Source organism: Chelonia mydas, chromosome 1 (assembly GCF_015237465.2).
Source record: "Chelonia mydas isolate rCheMyd1 chromosome 1, rCheMyd1.pri.v2, whole genome shotgun sequence".
NCBI classification, from domain to species: domain Eukaryota; kingdom Metazoa; phylum Chordata; order Testudines; family Cheloniidae; genus Chelonia; species Chelonia mydas.
Window position 1 is genome coordinate 158,361,438 of NC_057849.1, and position 13,412 is coordinate 158,374,849.

The following is a 13,412-nucleotide window of genomic DNA, read 5'->3' on the forward strand; positions in this document are numbered from 1 at the left end:
ATTAGCCTGTGATCTTTAGACTATATAGCCCTAAACACTGACTTCTGTGTGTGCTAGCACTAGCATTAACAGGCTCTGTGTGGTTCTGCAGCTAAATTCACATAGCTGGCTTCATAAAATAGATGGAGGAGGTAAGGCAGGCTAAGTATAAAATGATTATCGTACACCTGTTAAAGAGACATTTTAGTTTAGTTGCCTCAAGAGAGAAAGCACCATTCTGAAGGAACAAAGGACCATTCATTTTATCACTAAGCATATTGCTTGGCTTTATTGTGGTTCCAAGCTATTTAATGCAACCATCCATATGCTGCTGCTCATAAAATATTTAACAATAAACATAAAAGGTCTTCTCATGCAGCACTTTGGGTATCCAGCATACAGAGTAAGAGGGGATGAGTCCTGACACATCCCCTCTCAAATTTGAACCATGCCCACTTTTCCTGCTGTTCTGGTAGATAGAATCATAGGATTGGAAGGGATCTTGAGAGGTCATCTAGTTCAGTCCCCTGCACTCAAGGCAGGATGAAGTGGTCCCCTCATCTCAAAAAAGATATACTGGCATTAGAAAAGGGCAACTAAAAGGCAACTAAAATTATTAGGGGTTTGGAACGTGTCCCATATGAGGAGAGATTAAAGAGGCTAGGACTTTTCAGCTTGGAAAAGCGGAGATTAAGGGGGGTTATGATAGAGGTATATAAAATCATGAATGATGTGGAGAAAGTGAATAAGGAATAGTTATTTACTTGTTCCCATAAGAACTAGGGGCCACCAAATGAAATTAATGGGCAGCAGGTTTAAAACAAATAAAAGGAAGTTCTTCTTCACTCAGCACACAGTCAACCTGTGGAACTCCTTGCCTGAGGAGGTTGTTAAGGCTAGGACAATAACAGGGTTTAAAAGCGAACTGGATAAATTCATGGAGGTTAAGTCCATTAATGGCTATTAGCCAGGATGGGTAAGGAATTTTGTCCCTAGACTCTGTTTGTCAGAGGGTGGAGATGGATGGCAGGAGAGAGATCATTTGATCATTCCCTGTTAGGCTCACTCCCTCTGGGGCACCTGGATTTGGCCACTGTCGGTAGACAGGATACTAGGCTGGATGGACCTTTGGTGTGACCCAGTATGGCCATTCTTATGTAAGTATTACCTAGACCATCCCTGACAGGTGTTTATCTAACCTGCTCTTAAAAATCTCCAATGACAGAGATTCCACAACCTCCCAAGGCAATTTATTCCAGGGCTTAACCACTCTGACAGTTAGGAAGTTTTTCCTAATCATAGAATCATATAATATCAGGGTTGGAAGGGACCTCAGGAGGTCATCTAGTCCAACCCCTGCTCAAAGCAGGCCCAATCCTCCAATTTGTCTAGGGCCCTCTATATCCTATCCTTACCCTCCAGCGTATCTACCTCTCCTCCCAGTTTAGTGTCATCTGCAAACTTGCTGAGGGTGCAATCCACGCCAGCCTCCAGATCATTACTGAAGGTATTGAACAAAACCGACCCAAGGACCGACCCTTGGGGCACTCCACTTGATACTGGCTGCCAGTTAGACATGGAGCCATTGATCACTACCCATTGAGCCCGACAATCTAGCCAGCTTTCTATCCACCTTATAGTCCATTCATCCAGCCCATACTTCTTTAACTTGCTGGCAAGAATACTGTGAGAGACCGTGTCAAAAGCTTTGCTAAAGTCAAGGAATAACACGTCCACTGCTTTCCCCTCATCCACAGAGCCAGTTCTCTCATCATAGAAGGCAATTAGATTAGTCAGGCATGACTTGCCCTTGGTGAATCCATGCTGATGTCCAACCTAAACCACCCTTGCTGCAATTTAAGCCCATTGCTTCTCCTCCTAGCCTCAGATGTTAAGGAGAACAATTTTTCTCCCTCCTCCTTGTAAAAACTTTGTATGTACTTTTTGAATTGTAATCCTATCCTCCAAAGCACTTGAAACCCCTCCCAGCTTGGTATTGTCCACAAATCTCTATGCCATTATCTACCAGTTGAACCACTATCTGCCATTGAACAGAACCAGACTCAGGACCGATCCCTGTGGGACCCCACTCAATATGCCCTTCCAGCTTGATTGTGAACCACTGATAACTACTCTCTGGGAATGGTTTTCCAACCAGTTATGCACCCACCTTATAGGAGCTCCATCTAGGATGCAAGCACGGGGATGAGTAAAGGGTCAGCAGTTTGGTTCAGCATGTGGAGTAGCTGCAACTCCATTAGGTAGTCGTCTAGTCTAGCACACTGGAAGGGATGTGAAAGTGGGTGGTTACTGGGTGATACAAGGAGTGCTCCCATGAATCTCCTTGAAGGATGACGCCTTATATTACTACTTTCAACAATCACTGAAGGGTTCCTTTTACTGAAAATTTTAAAGAAACTAGAACATAGTCATTTACACGACTAGCATGATGTAATACATTTCAACATGAATTCTTGTGAGAAACAAATCTCAGACAGTGCATTAGGAAAATATAGGAAGGGGTTGCAGATGAAGAGACTGAAGAGATTTTACAAAATAAAGTGACTCTTTTAAAGGTTCCTGTCATTTTAGAAGCATAAAAAAGAAGGGTAATTGCTGATCTACTGTTACTGAGCAGGTGTGAACTCTGGAGCTGATGGTGGGGGCTGAAACTAACCTTACAAGAACACGCTGGAAAACTGATCAGACTTTCAGAAAAAGCAGTCAGCAGCCACGAGAGCCCTTCCTCCTTCTCTTGAATTATTGTATCAAGGATTATTATCTATATTATAGTAGCACCTAGGGGGCCCATTCTGCCAGGCAGCCAGGCACTGAACAGACAGAGTAAGAGACAGTCCCTATCTCTGTCTATGTACACATGACAAATGAAAAGATGGAAGGGAAAGGATGAACTATACAAACAGAGTGGTCAGAGTTATGACTGGCAAATATTGTGTTGGTTCCACTTTGTTGGATTTCTTTACAGGTAATCTGTTGGTGTTTTTTTTTCTTTACATGTAACATGGGGAAGGATTCATTTATAGGATTACAGAAACAGAAAAAGGGGAAAAGAGGGCATTACTGAGGAGGAGAGGAGGGGAAAGGGAGATAAGGAGATGAAAAGGGGAGGGGGGGTAGTAGGTACATGAGGGCCAGGAGAGTGAGGATGCTATGGAGGGACTGAGGGAGCAGGGCTGAGGTGAAGAGAGGGGGAAATGCCAGTCAAAACTGGGGAAACCAGACTCTGATGACAATAGTGTTGAAAGCCTAATGATGCCGCTGCTGGGTCTCATCCCTGCCCCACTTCTGCCGCTGCCACTCTGCTCCTAACCTTGTTGAGAGTCAAGGGGGTCCCTCTTAGCTCCCTGGGGCTCATTCCCCAGCCTGCAAGGCTGATTAATGCTATTTCCTCCTTCTTCCTTCCCTTTTCCTATTTTGTATATTTCCATTTCCTTAGGCCAAAGTAAAGCAATCAAAATGATCTCTCCCCCTCCCACCACCACCTCATCCCTTCTCAAGTTCGGCTGCAAATAAAAAGAATCCCAGGCCAGTCCTCCCTGTCCAGGGTGAACACTAGTTTCCTTCTCTCCCAATGAGAAATACTGCAGGAAAGGGACCAGGCTGGCTTTGCAAAGCTCTATACAGATCGTAAACTTTCCATTAGCCTCCCTGCTCTGTCAGAAGGTAGGAAAGAAAGAAAGAAAGAAAGCAACCGGTAAAACCCACCCACGCCCCTACTCCCGTCTGCTTTGTGCTGCAGCATTGCTCCAGCAGATGGCACTGTGCACAGTTTCATTTCCTCTGCCTTGTTTGTTACAGCTTCTGACTGGAGAACACAGCAGCCACTCGCCTGAAATTGAGTAGAATTCATTGAATCTGCGGATTTCATGACGTTTCCCTGCGTGGTCCAACACTTTTCTCTCTGCCTGTGCTTTTTTATTCCGCCCGGGTCTTCCCCACCCCACCCCCTGCTGTCTGATCTCCTCCAGGTCTCATTTAACTCTGTCCTAGCAACACAGAGAGAATTGGACTTGAATACTGCACCTGGCTGTGTATGTGGGGAAGCCAAGCTGGATCAAGAGGTGGGCGAGCAGAGGGGAGGATGGAGGCGCGAGAGAGCAGCTTAGGGTCGAGATAAAACTGAGCATCATCATCTTATTGTTTAATCCATCATTGAGTGAACCATCAGCCAGCAACATCCTGCTCCATTCCAAAAAGAAAATCATGATCGAATGAAAACAACGTGCCCCAAACAGGTAAGACGGTGGAGTTGCTAATGGGAAACCAGCTGTTGTCCATTCCCACAAGAAATCCAATTCTTGCCTTTTTCTTTTGTCCCTGAACTCCCTACTCTGGGAGAAATGTCACCCCCAAGTACAGAAAGACCGGGGAGAAGGCAGTTACATAACAGAAGGGAGATCAATTTCATATGCCTTTCATTAGCAACTGGAAACTCGCAGGGACTGGAAAAAACACTGGATTCAGAAAGATCCAGCAAATTGTGGTTTTAAAGATCGGGTCCGCCTCTCTTTCTAAAGCTGGGGGCGCCAGCTGTCAGACGTTGCATGCAATGGTTTTGGGGTTTTTTTGTTTTTGTTTTTTGGGTTTTTTGTTTGTTTGTTTGTTTGTTTTTTGGCAGTTTAGGAAATCAAGTATCCTAGTCATGTGAAGCTCGGGCTTCTGCTTTCTGGAGAGACACCCCCCAGTAGGGGTTTTGGTGAGATACAGCCCGAGGTGTGGTGTGATAATTAAGCAGTAAACGCCATGCAGCGTGGAGATCCCTGGAAGCTGGTGCCATTTCAGCCAGATCGCTGCTCAGGGAAGAGGGGACTTGTGCGTGACACTGAGTTCCACGTTTGCTCGTACTTTTAAGGCTTCCTTCGCTAGATGTGCCTGGGATGGCTCGGGGCTACAGGCAGGGAGAGCTGAGCTGAGCGTGTCGAATCCGTTGTCTCGCGGCAAGGGCCGCTGAGCTCCACGTTCCCAGCCCGCTGGCTGGGTGCAAAGGCGCGTCTCTCGCTGCCCGGGCTGTGCCTGGGGGTAGCGGCACCCGCCGCAGCAACCCACGGAAGCGCGGGGCTGGGGCGATTGGCTCTCCCGGGGCGGGGCGATGGCGGCCTGGGGAGAAAGTCCGAGTGGCATTGTGACGTAGGCAGGGGTACTGTTGCCGTCCGGAGTCTCCCGGCCGGGCGGTGAGCGCGGCGCCGCGGGGGGAGCTGGCTGCAGACTAGGAACAGCTGCGAGCCGGGCTCTGCTAACGCAGCGATGCCCGTTTTGTCTTGAGCCGGGGGAGAGGGAGCTCGGTATCACCATGGCGACCTGGAGGGAGCGGGGAAATCGGCTCCAGTCTCGCAGAAATTGCGGGACAAAACTTTCCTGGGATCAGGGGGGAAATACTGCAGATGCCTGTCATGCCTGCCACAGCTGGCTCGCAGCTACACCGCTCGCTCGCTGGGACTGTCGGCAAAGCTCCGCGCTTACATGCCATTTGCTGCCGCTGAAAACACAGCCACAAGATCAGCGGCCCGGGATTAGAGACCCTGGTACCAGGAAACACGTTTCAGAGGCGGGGAGCGGGGACACGACGCTTGAGTGAAGACGAGCTCTATATGTCTGCCCTAGAGAGGTCCGCTGTGGCGATCCCTCGATCGCTCTGTTAACAAACAGATTTCCATGTTCATGGAAAACTGGGAGACACCTGTTGTTATTCGTAGCATTACCTGGGATTGCACAGCCTGGAAATCATCCATTTCACTCCTGGAGGTGCATCAGAGTTGCTCTTGGGAGTCGAGAGCAGAGCTGAACTGAAAGTGTTCCAGTAGCCAGAAAAGGTCACGGGTCCGGCAGTTAGGAGAGACTTTCCTGGTTTAAATGGTGTCTATGCTCGCAAATCAGTCAGTCACTTCATGCGCGTTGGTTTCTCACTCCAACTTTTCAGGACCCAGAACAGCAGCCGAGAAGCTGTTTCAGCACCTAGGTTAGGGCTATAAATACAGGCCTCTGTGCTGGGTCTAGTAAGCGAGATAAGTGGAAGAGAGACAGTTTTAATGCTAATCACTGTCTCAATGACTGCTCGGAAATAAATGTGGAACTCAGCTAATCAGAGAGAGAGAGAGAGAGAGAGAGAGGTCAGTAGGTGCACTGGCTCCTGAAAAGAGGTTGAAATAAAATTACATTGAGCACGACAAAACTTTCTTTCTTACCCCTAAAGATGGGAAGAAGGCAATTGGACTCTGACCCCGGTCAGTGCAAAGACTGCCACTGACTTCAGTGCCTTTGGATCAGGCCCGTGGATTGTTAGAAACAGACGAACACAAAAGTAAATGATTCACTAAACTCCACCTGTGATTGTTTTCAAGCTAAAATAGCAAAGTTTAGATAAACTGCCTACTAACATTTTGCTGGTCTCTGATCATTGTAGTTTTGCAAAGACAATACTAAAGCGATGTTTTTTAGAAGTTGCACAAGTCCTTTGTCGAGTGCTAAAAAACACCTAAAGAAGCCTGAAGGTTCCAGAGGAGCGAATGCTGTAAAAATCCTGCAAATACTCATTCAAACGTCTTAAATGAATTTGCCTCCGCTGAGGTCCAATAACCCTTTTGCAGTCGCCTCCTAGGAATGTTCTGGCAGTGCTAGTAAGTTTACTGGAAGGACCAGTCACAGAAACAGCATATTTTAAGTGAACTTTGAGGGAGAATTCGCAGAAAAGTGAATTTTAAATTTACTTCCATAAACATTCATTTTGGGAAATTATTTCTCAGAGCTACAACAACCAATAAGGGAGCCGAAGCATACCATGTGATCTACATGACCAATGACACAGCTTGAATTTTGAATATCAAATAGTTACAATGAAGTGCTTGCAAATCAGCTCCTGATCAATAATTATCATCAGTAGCTGGCAAATAATTTCAAGTAATAAATAAAAGTCAATTATTCATTATGCTTATTGACAGTTCACCAACAGCAACCCGGGTATATTCTTCAAATATACTAGTCAGTTGTATATTATTTGCACAGTTCTAGACATGTTAATAAAAAGCTTACCGAACTACTAGTACATATAGATAGTTATTACTTAGCATTAAGAAATATACTCTAGAAAAAAATACAGCAAAATGAATACTCTTCATTCAGGGACAATATACTTGGATTAATCACCTTTGTGCGGTTCACTGTGTCCATATGTTCTTTTTTCCATTAGGCAAACAAGATTTGTTTAATCTTTCCATGGTCCTGTGAGGCAATAAACTGTAGATACTATAGTTTTATATGTAGAATTACAGATTCAGCATCCAGATACCTCCACTCTTGAGGGTATACTTTATCTATGTAATTAAGCAGTTCATTCACACAGCTCACTTTGCAATAAATTACCTGTCTCAAACTGATTATAATCTTGCCCTGTTCTTCTAAGACAACTGAAGGGATGGGCATACATATGGGCATATGTCCCTATGGAACCCTATTGAAGTCAGTAGGACTCTGTGCCAAGGGTGCACCAATGCGGTTGTTTATGAAGGATCACAGCCTGAAAGTCTAGATATAATCTCTTCAACTGTCTGATTTAAAGTTGCCAAAACACCAGTTCTTGACAGGTGGAGCAAGCAAGTGACCTAAATCTGGAAGGGACTGAGTATTTGCAACTCCAATACATGATAGAGAGCATGTAAATGAAAGAAAGATAAAACAGCTACAAATATTCTTGGAAGGATTAGATTTTTTATCAGTAAATGTTAAGAACATAAGAATGGCCATACTGGGTCAGATCAATGGTCCCTCTAGCCCATTATCCTGTCTTCCAACAGCAGCGAATGCCAGGTGCTTCAGAAGGAATGAACAGAACAGGTAATCATCAAGTGATCAATCTCCTGTTGCCCATTCCCAGCTCCTGGCAAACAGAGGCTAGGAACACTTCAGAGCTTGGTTTTGCACCCCTGCCTATCCTGGCTGATGGACTTATCCTCCATGAACTTATCTAGTTCTTTTTTGAACCCTGTTATAGTTTTGGTCTTCACAACATCCTCTGCCAAAGAGTGCCACAGGCTAACTGTGTGTTGTGTAAGAAATGCTTCCTTTGGTTTGTTTTAAACCTTCTGCCTATTACTTTCATTTGGTGACCCCCAGTTCCTGTGTTATGAGAAGGAGTAAATAACACTTCCTTATTTACTTTCTCCACACCAGTCATGATTTTATAGATCTCTAGCATATCCCCCCTTAGTCGTCTCTTTTCCAAGCAGAAGAGTCTCAGTTTTATTAATCTTTCCTCATACAGAAGCTGTTCCATACACCTCATCATTTTTGTTGCCCTTTTCTTTTCCAATTCCAATATATCTTTTTTGAGATGGGGTGACCAGATCTGCATGCCGTATTCAAGATGTGGGCATACCATGGATTTATATAGAGGCAATATGATATTTTCTGTCTTATTATCTATCCCTTTCCTAATAATTCCCAACATTCTGTTAGTTTTTTGACTGCCACTGCACACTGAGAGGATGTTTTCAGAGACCTACCAACAATGACTCCAAAATCTCTTTCTAGACCCCATCCTTTTAATATGTATAGTTGGGATTATGTTTTCCAATGTGATTTTACTTTGCATTTATCAACATTGAATTTCATCTGCCATTTTGTTGCCCAGTCACCCAGTTCTGTGAGATCCCTTTGTAACTCTTCACAGTCTGCTTTGGACTTAACTATCTTGAGTAGTTCTGTATCATCTGCAAATTTTGCCACCTCACTGTTCACAGTTTTCCAAATAATTTATGAATACATTGAATAGGACTGGTCCCAGTACAGACCCCTGGGGGACACCACTATTTACCTCTCTCCATTATGAAAACTGACCATTTTTTCCTGTTGTTAAACATCGATTTCACTGTATACACAAACCAATATATCAATCGGTAATAATAAAAATTTACAGATAGGCAAAATAAGAAAAATACTGCTTGAGAACTTATTAGAGTTTGATTTAAGGATATTTACTATGTATATTTTGATTTGATGTTGAAAATTTGTGTTTTAACAGTTACAAAGCTTTGTATCTTTTTGAAACTCAATGTCTACTGTCATTAAATAATTATTGTCTGTACCCCTTTCCCCACTGTCTGACCTCCCATAATTTCCTGCAATTATGAAAAATTTAAAATGGATTAAAAATTAAAAATGCATAACTTATACTTTTGTGCAACTGTGAAAATTTAAATTGAAAGCAATCAAAAATGCTTTAAAATAAACACTGATATTATCCACTGAAATTATTAAAAAAATATAAATTGAATTCTGACAATCCTACAAATATTGTTTCACTTTCAGGCAAAAACATGAAAAGCATTTTAAAAAGAAAGGTATTTAGAGTACATCTAAAAAGATCACTTAGAAGATTTTAGATTCTTAATTTTATTACACAAGCCAACATTCTAACATGGCAGTCTAACAAACTAATTTTACCTCATATAAAGCAATATAAGAAGAAAAGAAAGATCATTGAAATAAATATGTCAACAGCAAAGCCCAAAATTCTACCTTTTAGTCAGAAGAAGAATTCTTGTATAATTTCTGTGAGTATATTTTCAGTGAAATCAACATAAACTTACAAAGACACATATACTTTTACTCCAGTAAATATTTAATTGGTAGTCAAATGTATTTTGTTACATTATTATTTCAGTGTGTTTTATATTCACTTTACGAAACAAAACATTTTGAAGGTAAAACATGTTCACTCTCCAAAATTACATAAGAGAAATAGAATACCACATGCATTGTCATAACATGTCCCCACTAGAGGCTTATATAAATGCTTCAGAAAGGGAAGCTTTATTTAAGGTCCTTACTTTAAATAAATTAAGGAATTCAGGAGGTTTGTGGGACAATCATTGGGTCTTCACTATCATTTTTTAGATGTTTAGCATTTCCACATGTGCAATCATTTTTCTCCATGTATTTGAAATTTTGTAAACATACTTTATAAAAGGAATGTAGTAAATGTTTAGCTCCTTCCACATATAAGTAAACTGCTTCTAAAGTAACATTATTCTTTAAGCATGTAGAGAACACACATTTGAACTTTATTTTATTGCTTCTACTATTTTCATTGTAATTTAAAGTGTCTCTGCTGAATGATGGAAGTGTTTACCTGGGAAAAAACATTGGCAAATTAAGAAAGACTAGTACTGAATTAGCACATAAGGTTCATTTTGAAATTTGTGTATTTTTCAATATATATGAGTGAGAGGGTGAATCAGTCCAATAGTCTGAAAAAAATGAAATTTCTGATTCTAACATTAAGCATCAATATTTAAATGTTGATCGTTTTAAAACAGATCAGGGGTTCTTCAAGAAGAAATACTAATCCCGGTATCAATTAAACCCAAGGAGAGAAAATAACTCTTCTTCTAGAATGAAGAAGTCTGGAGCTGTGTTTCTAGAAATTCTGGGCTGTATGTAATACTAGAATGCTATTGATAATTGAAATCCAATTATATTGCAACTGGTGGAAAGAACAGCTGAGATGAGGAGTTGAACAATGAGCTATCGGTAACTATTTTCTTGTAATCCAGAAAAAACTTTCAGTTAGAGTCCAATCAGCTGTGCAAAAAGGGTGAAAGTCTCTGAAACACAAAGCCCTCTGCACTGAACCTCACGGTAGAGGAGGTGTGTGTGAGAGAGAGAGAGAGAGACAGAGCCATTCAAGCCACCTCCACACCCGCAGTGCACTGCAGCAGGAGAGTTTCATGGTGCCTCAGAACAGCAATGTACAGAGGAAACTGTGGGGAGGGAGGTAGCTGTGGCTAGGAATCTTGGATGAGCAAGACTGTGGCTATTGCAGTCTATATAAGCTAGAGTGGCCACTGTGCTGTGAGCTAGCTACCCTGCCTGCAGGTGAGAAGACTCGTGAATGTAATCTCCCCCAAAGTCCACTGAATTCCCCACACAAAGTCTGTTTATTTGGGCATTATGTGGCGAGTAGTGACTTTCACAACCAAGAAATTACATTTTGTTTGGGGTTTAAATGTCACAGGAAAATACATTGTTGTTGGCCGGTAATATGCACTTTATTTGTGGGCTTTTAGATTTAGGTTGTTTAGCTGCTACCACTATTCTGCCCTCAGCTGTATAAGCACTCTCCCAGTGAAGTGAATTTCAAGAGTCTTAATGGGCCTATTGCTGTAAGCACTAGTATTTTGTACTGCATCAATTAAAAATCAATCCATCCTGTAGATTCCTAATGTAGGCACGGATCCTACAATCAGATCCATATAGATGGACCATGGCAGCCACAATGGGTTTCAATGAAATCAATGGGGCTTCTGCATGAGTGCAGCAATCTGCCCACACAAACACAATGCAGCATCAAGGCCTTCAGTGCCAGTGGCTAAGAATAAAAGGTTGCTTTGAAGTGTAAAGCAGTAGTTTAGAAGTAATTTGTAACTGAAGTCAACCTGCTAATTAATTCAGTGGTTTTCTTCACTTAATATAACTTTTTTAGTGATATCTGAATATTAGATACACTTTCTAGTATCAGCATCAAAAAAGAACAAGAGTCATGCCTTTTCTTTAGGCTCACAGACTTTAAGGTCAGAAGGGACCATTATGATTGTCTAGTCTGATCTCGGGCACAACGCAGGCCACAGAATCTCACCCATCCACTCCTGTAACAAACCCCTAACATATGTCTGAGCTATTGTATTCCTCAAATCGCGGTTTAAAGACTTCAAGGTGCAGAGAATCCTCCAGCAAGTGACCTGTGACCCATGCTGCAGAGGAAGGCGAAAAACCACCAGGGCCTCTGCCAATCTGCCCTGGAGGCTTAACTGCCTGTAGGATTATAAATTCCTTTCAAAGAAACACTGTTCTATTTATGAATGATCAACAATGAAATATCTGCTTAGTATATTAGAATCAGTCATTTCCTTTTTAGTCTATTAGACATAGGGATGTTATGCTTAAATGTATGCTCCCTTCTAGTATTCCTTAGTCTTCACCCTCAGAAACACACATTCCATTCTCACTTTAGTAGGAACATAACCAAGGTCATATATTTGGTGTAGGATTTGAAAGCCTATTATTTACAGGTATAGTAGAACCTCAGAGTTACAAACACCAGAGTATGAACTGACCGGTCAACCTCATTTGGAACCAGAAATATGCAATCAGGCAGCAGCAGAGACCAAAAAAAAAAAAAAAATTACAGTACAAAACTGTGTTAAACATAAGCTACTAAAAAAATAAAGGAAAAGCAGAATTTTTCTTCTGCATAGTAAAGTTTCAAAGCTGTATTAAGTCAACGTTCATCTGTCAACTTTTGAAAGAACAAGCATAACATTTTGTTCAGAGTTACGAACAACCTCCATTCCCCAAGTGTTTGTAACTCTGAGGTTCTACCGTATAACCTACAATTTACACTGTGTGGCTCTGTCCCTCTCTAGTGCATGGACTATGGAGGTCTGAGTCTGTAAACCCTTTGAGATAACAGAGCTGGGTCTTTTGGCTCAGGTAGTAAAGCACAGAACTTACAGATCCAGAGCTCCTGAACTTGACCCCTACTGCCAACGATCGATCTACAGGGCCACATGGTGACTCATAAGGGGATTTGAGTTGCTGTGGACCTGAGAAACTCAGGATCAGCTTTCCCAGACAGGGGAACATGTAACCTATATGCCACAGGGTGGCTGGTCCCAGTAAATGAAGTACGTCCAGTGCCCCTATGCCAGAACAGGTGCTCCCATTTGTCTAGTTAAGAGGAAGGGGCAGCATCTAGGGGCTATAAAGGCCCAGGGAGAGAACAAGCTTGGGGGTGGGTGGTGACAGGGGGCCCAGAGAGTCAGAGCAGACTAGTTTGATCAGGAAGGGTGGATGAGAGTTGCCCGAGACAAGGGGACTGGAGCAGTCCTGGAAGGGAGCAGAAGTGGCTTCTGGGAGAAGGCTGAAGGCCAGAGAGCAGCAGAGGTAGCTGCCTGCTGGCTCTAAGCCAGAGAGCTGGAGCAACAAGCTGGAGAGGGCTAAAGGCAGGGTGTAGTGGAGGAGCTAACCTACTGACATCTTCAGGACTGGAGAGTTGTGAGAGGGGCAAGGAGAATGAGGGACACTTGCCTTATTCTCCTCATGCTCCCAGCAGAGAGGCTGTGTGGGTTTCTGCTGGGAAGAGTAAGGTTGCACTTCAACTGGAAGAGGTGGGGCGGCTGCCCAGGGACTGAAGTGGACTGGCAGACAGCACAGTTGTGCTTGAAGGCATAGGTATGTGGGGCATCAAGGGACGAGATGTCTTGAGTTTTAATGACTGCTTGCACTTTGGTAAGAAGTGGACTATATATTTAGGACTTTTGTTATGGACTATTTTGCAATACTTTTTAAAAATAATAAACCAGCTACCAAAGAGGGTATTATTGAGTCAAGAAAGCCTTGAAGTGAAGCTAATGAAGACT

General features: G+C 42.8%; 1 protein-coding gene across 2 annotated transcripts in view; it reads left to right on the plus strand.

Annotated features, from left to right (window-relative positions):
• Positions 1-3,845: 3,845 nt before the first annotated feature.
• KCNJ6 (potassium inwardly rectifying channel subfamily J member 6) overlaps positions 3,846-13,412 on the plus strand; it is a 222,428-nt gene continuing 212,861 nt past the window's right edge. For both annotated transcript variants that reach the window (XM_043538228.1, XM_007068252.3), the window contains exon 1: positions 3,846-4,235. The gene's annotated coding sequence lies outside the window, so the exon portion shown is untranslated. The remainder of the gene's footprint in view (positions 4,236-13,412) is intronic.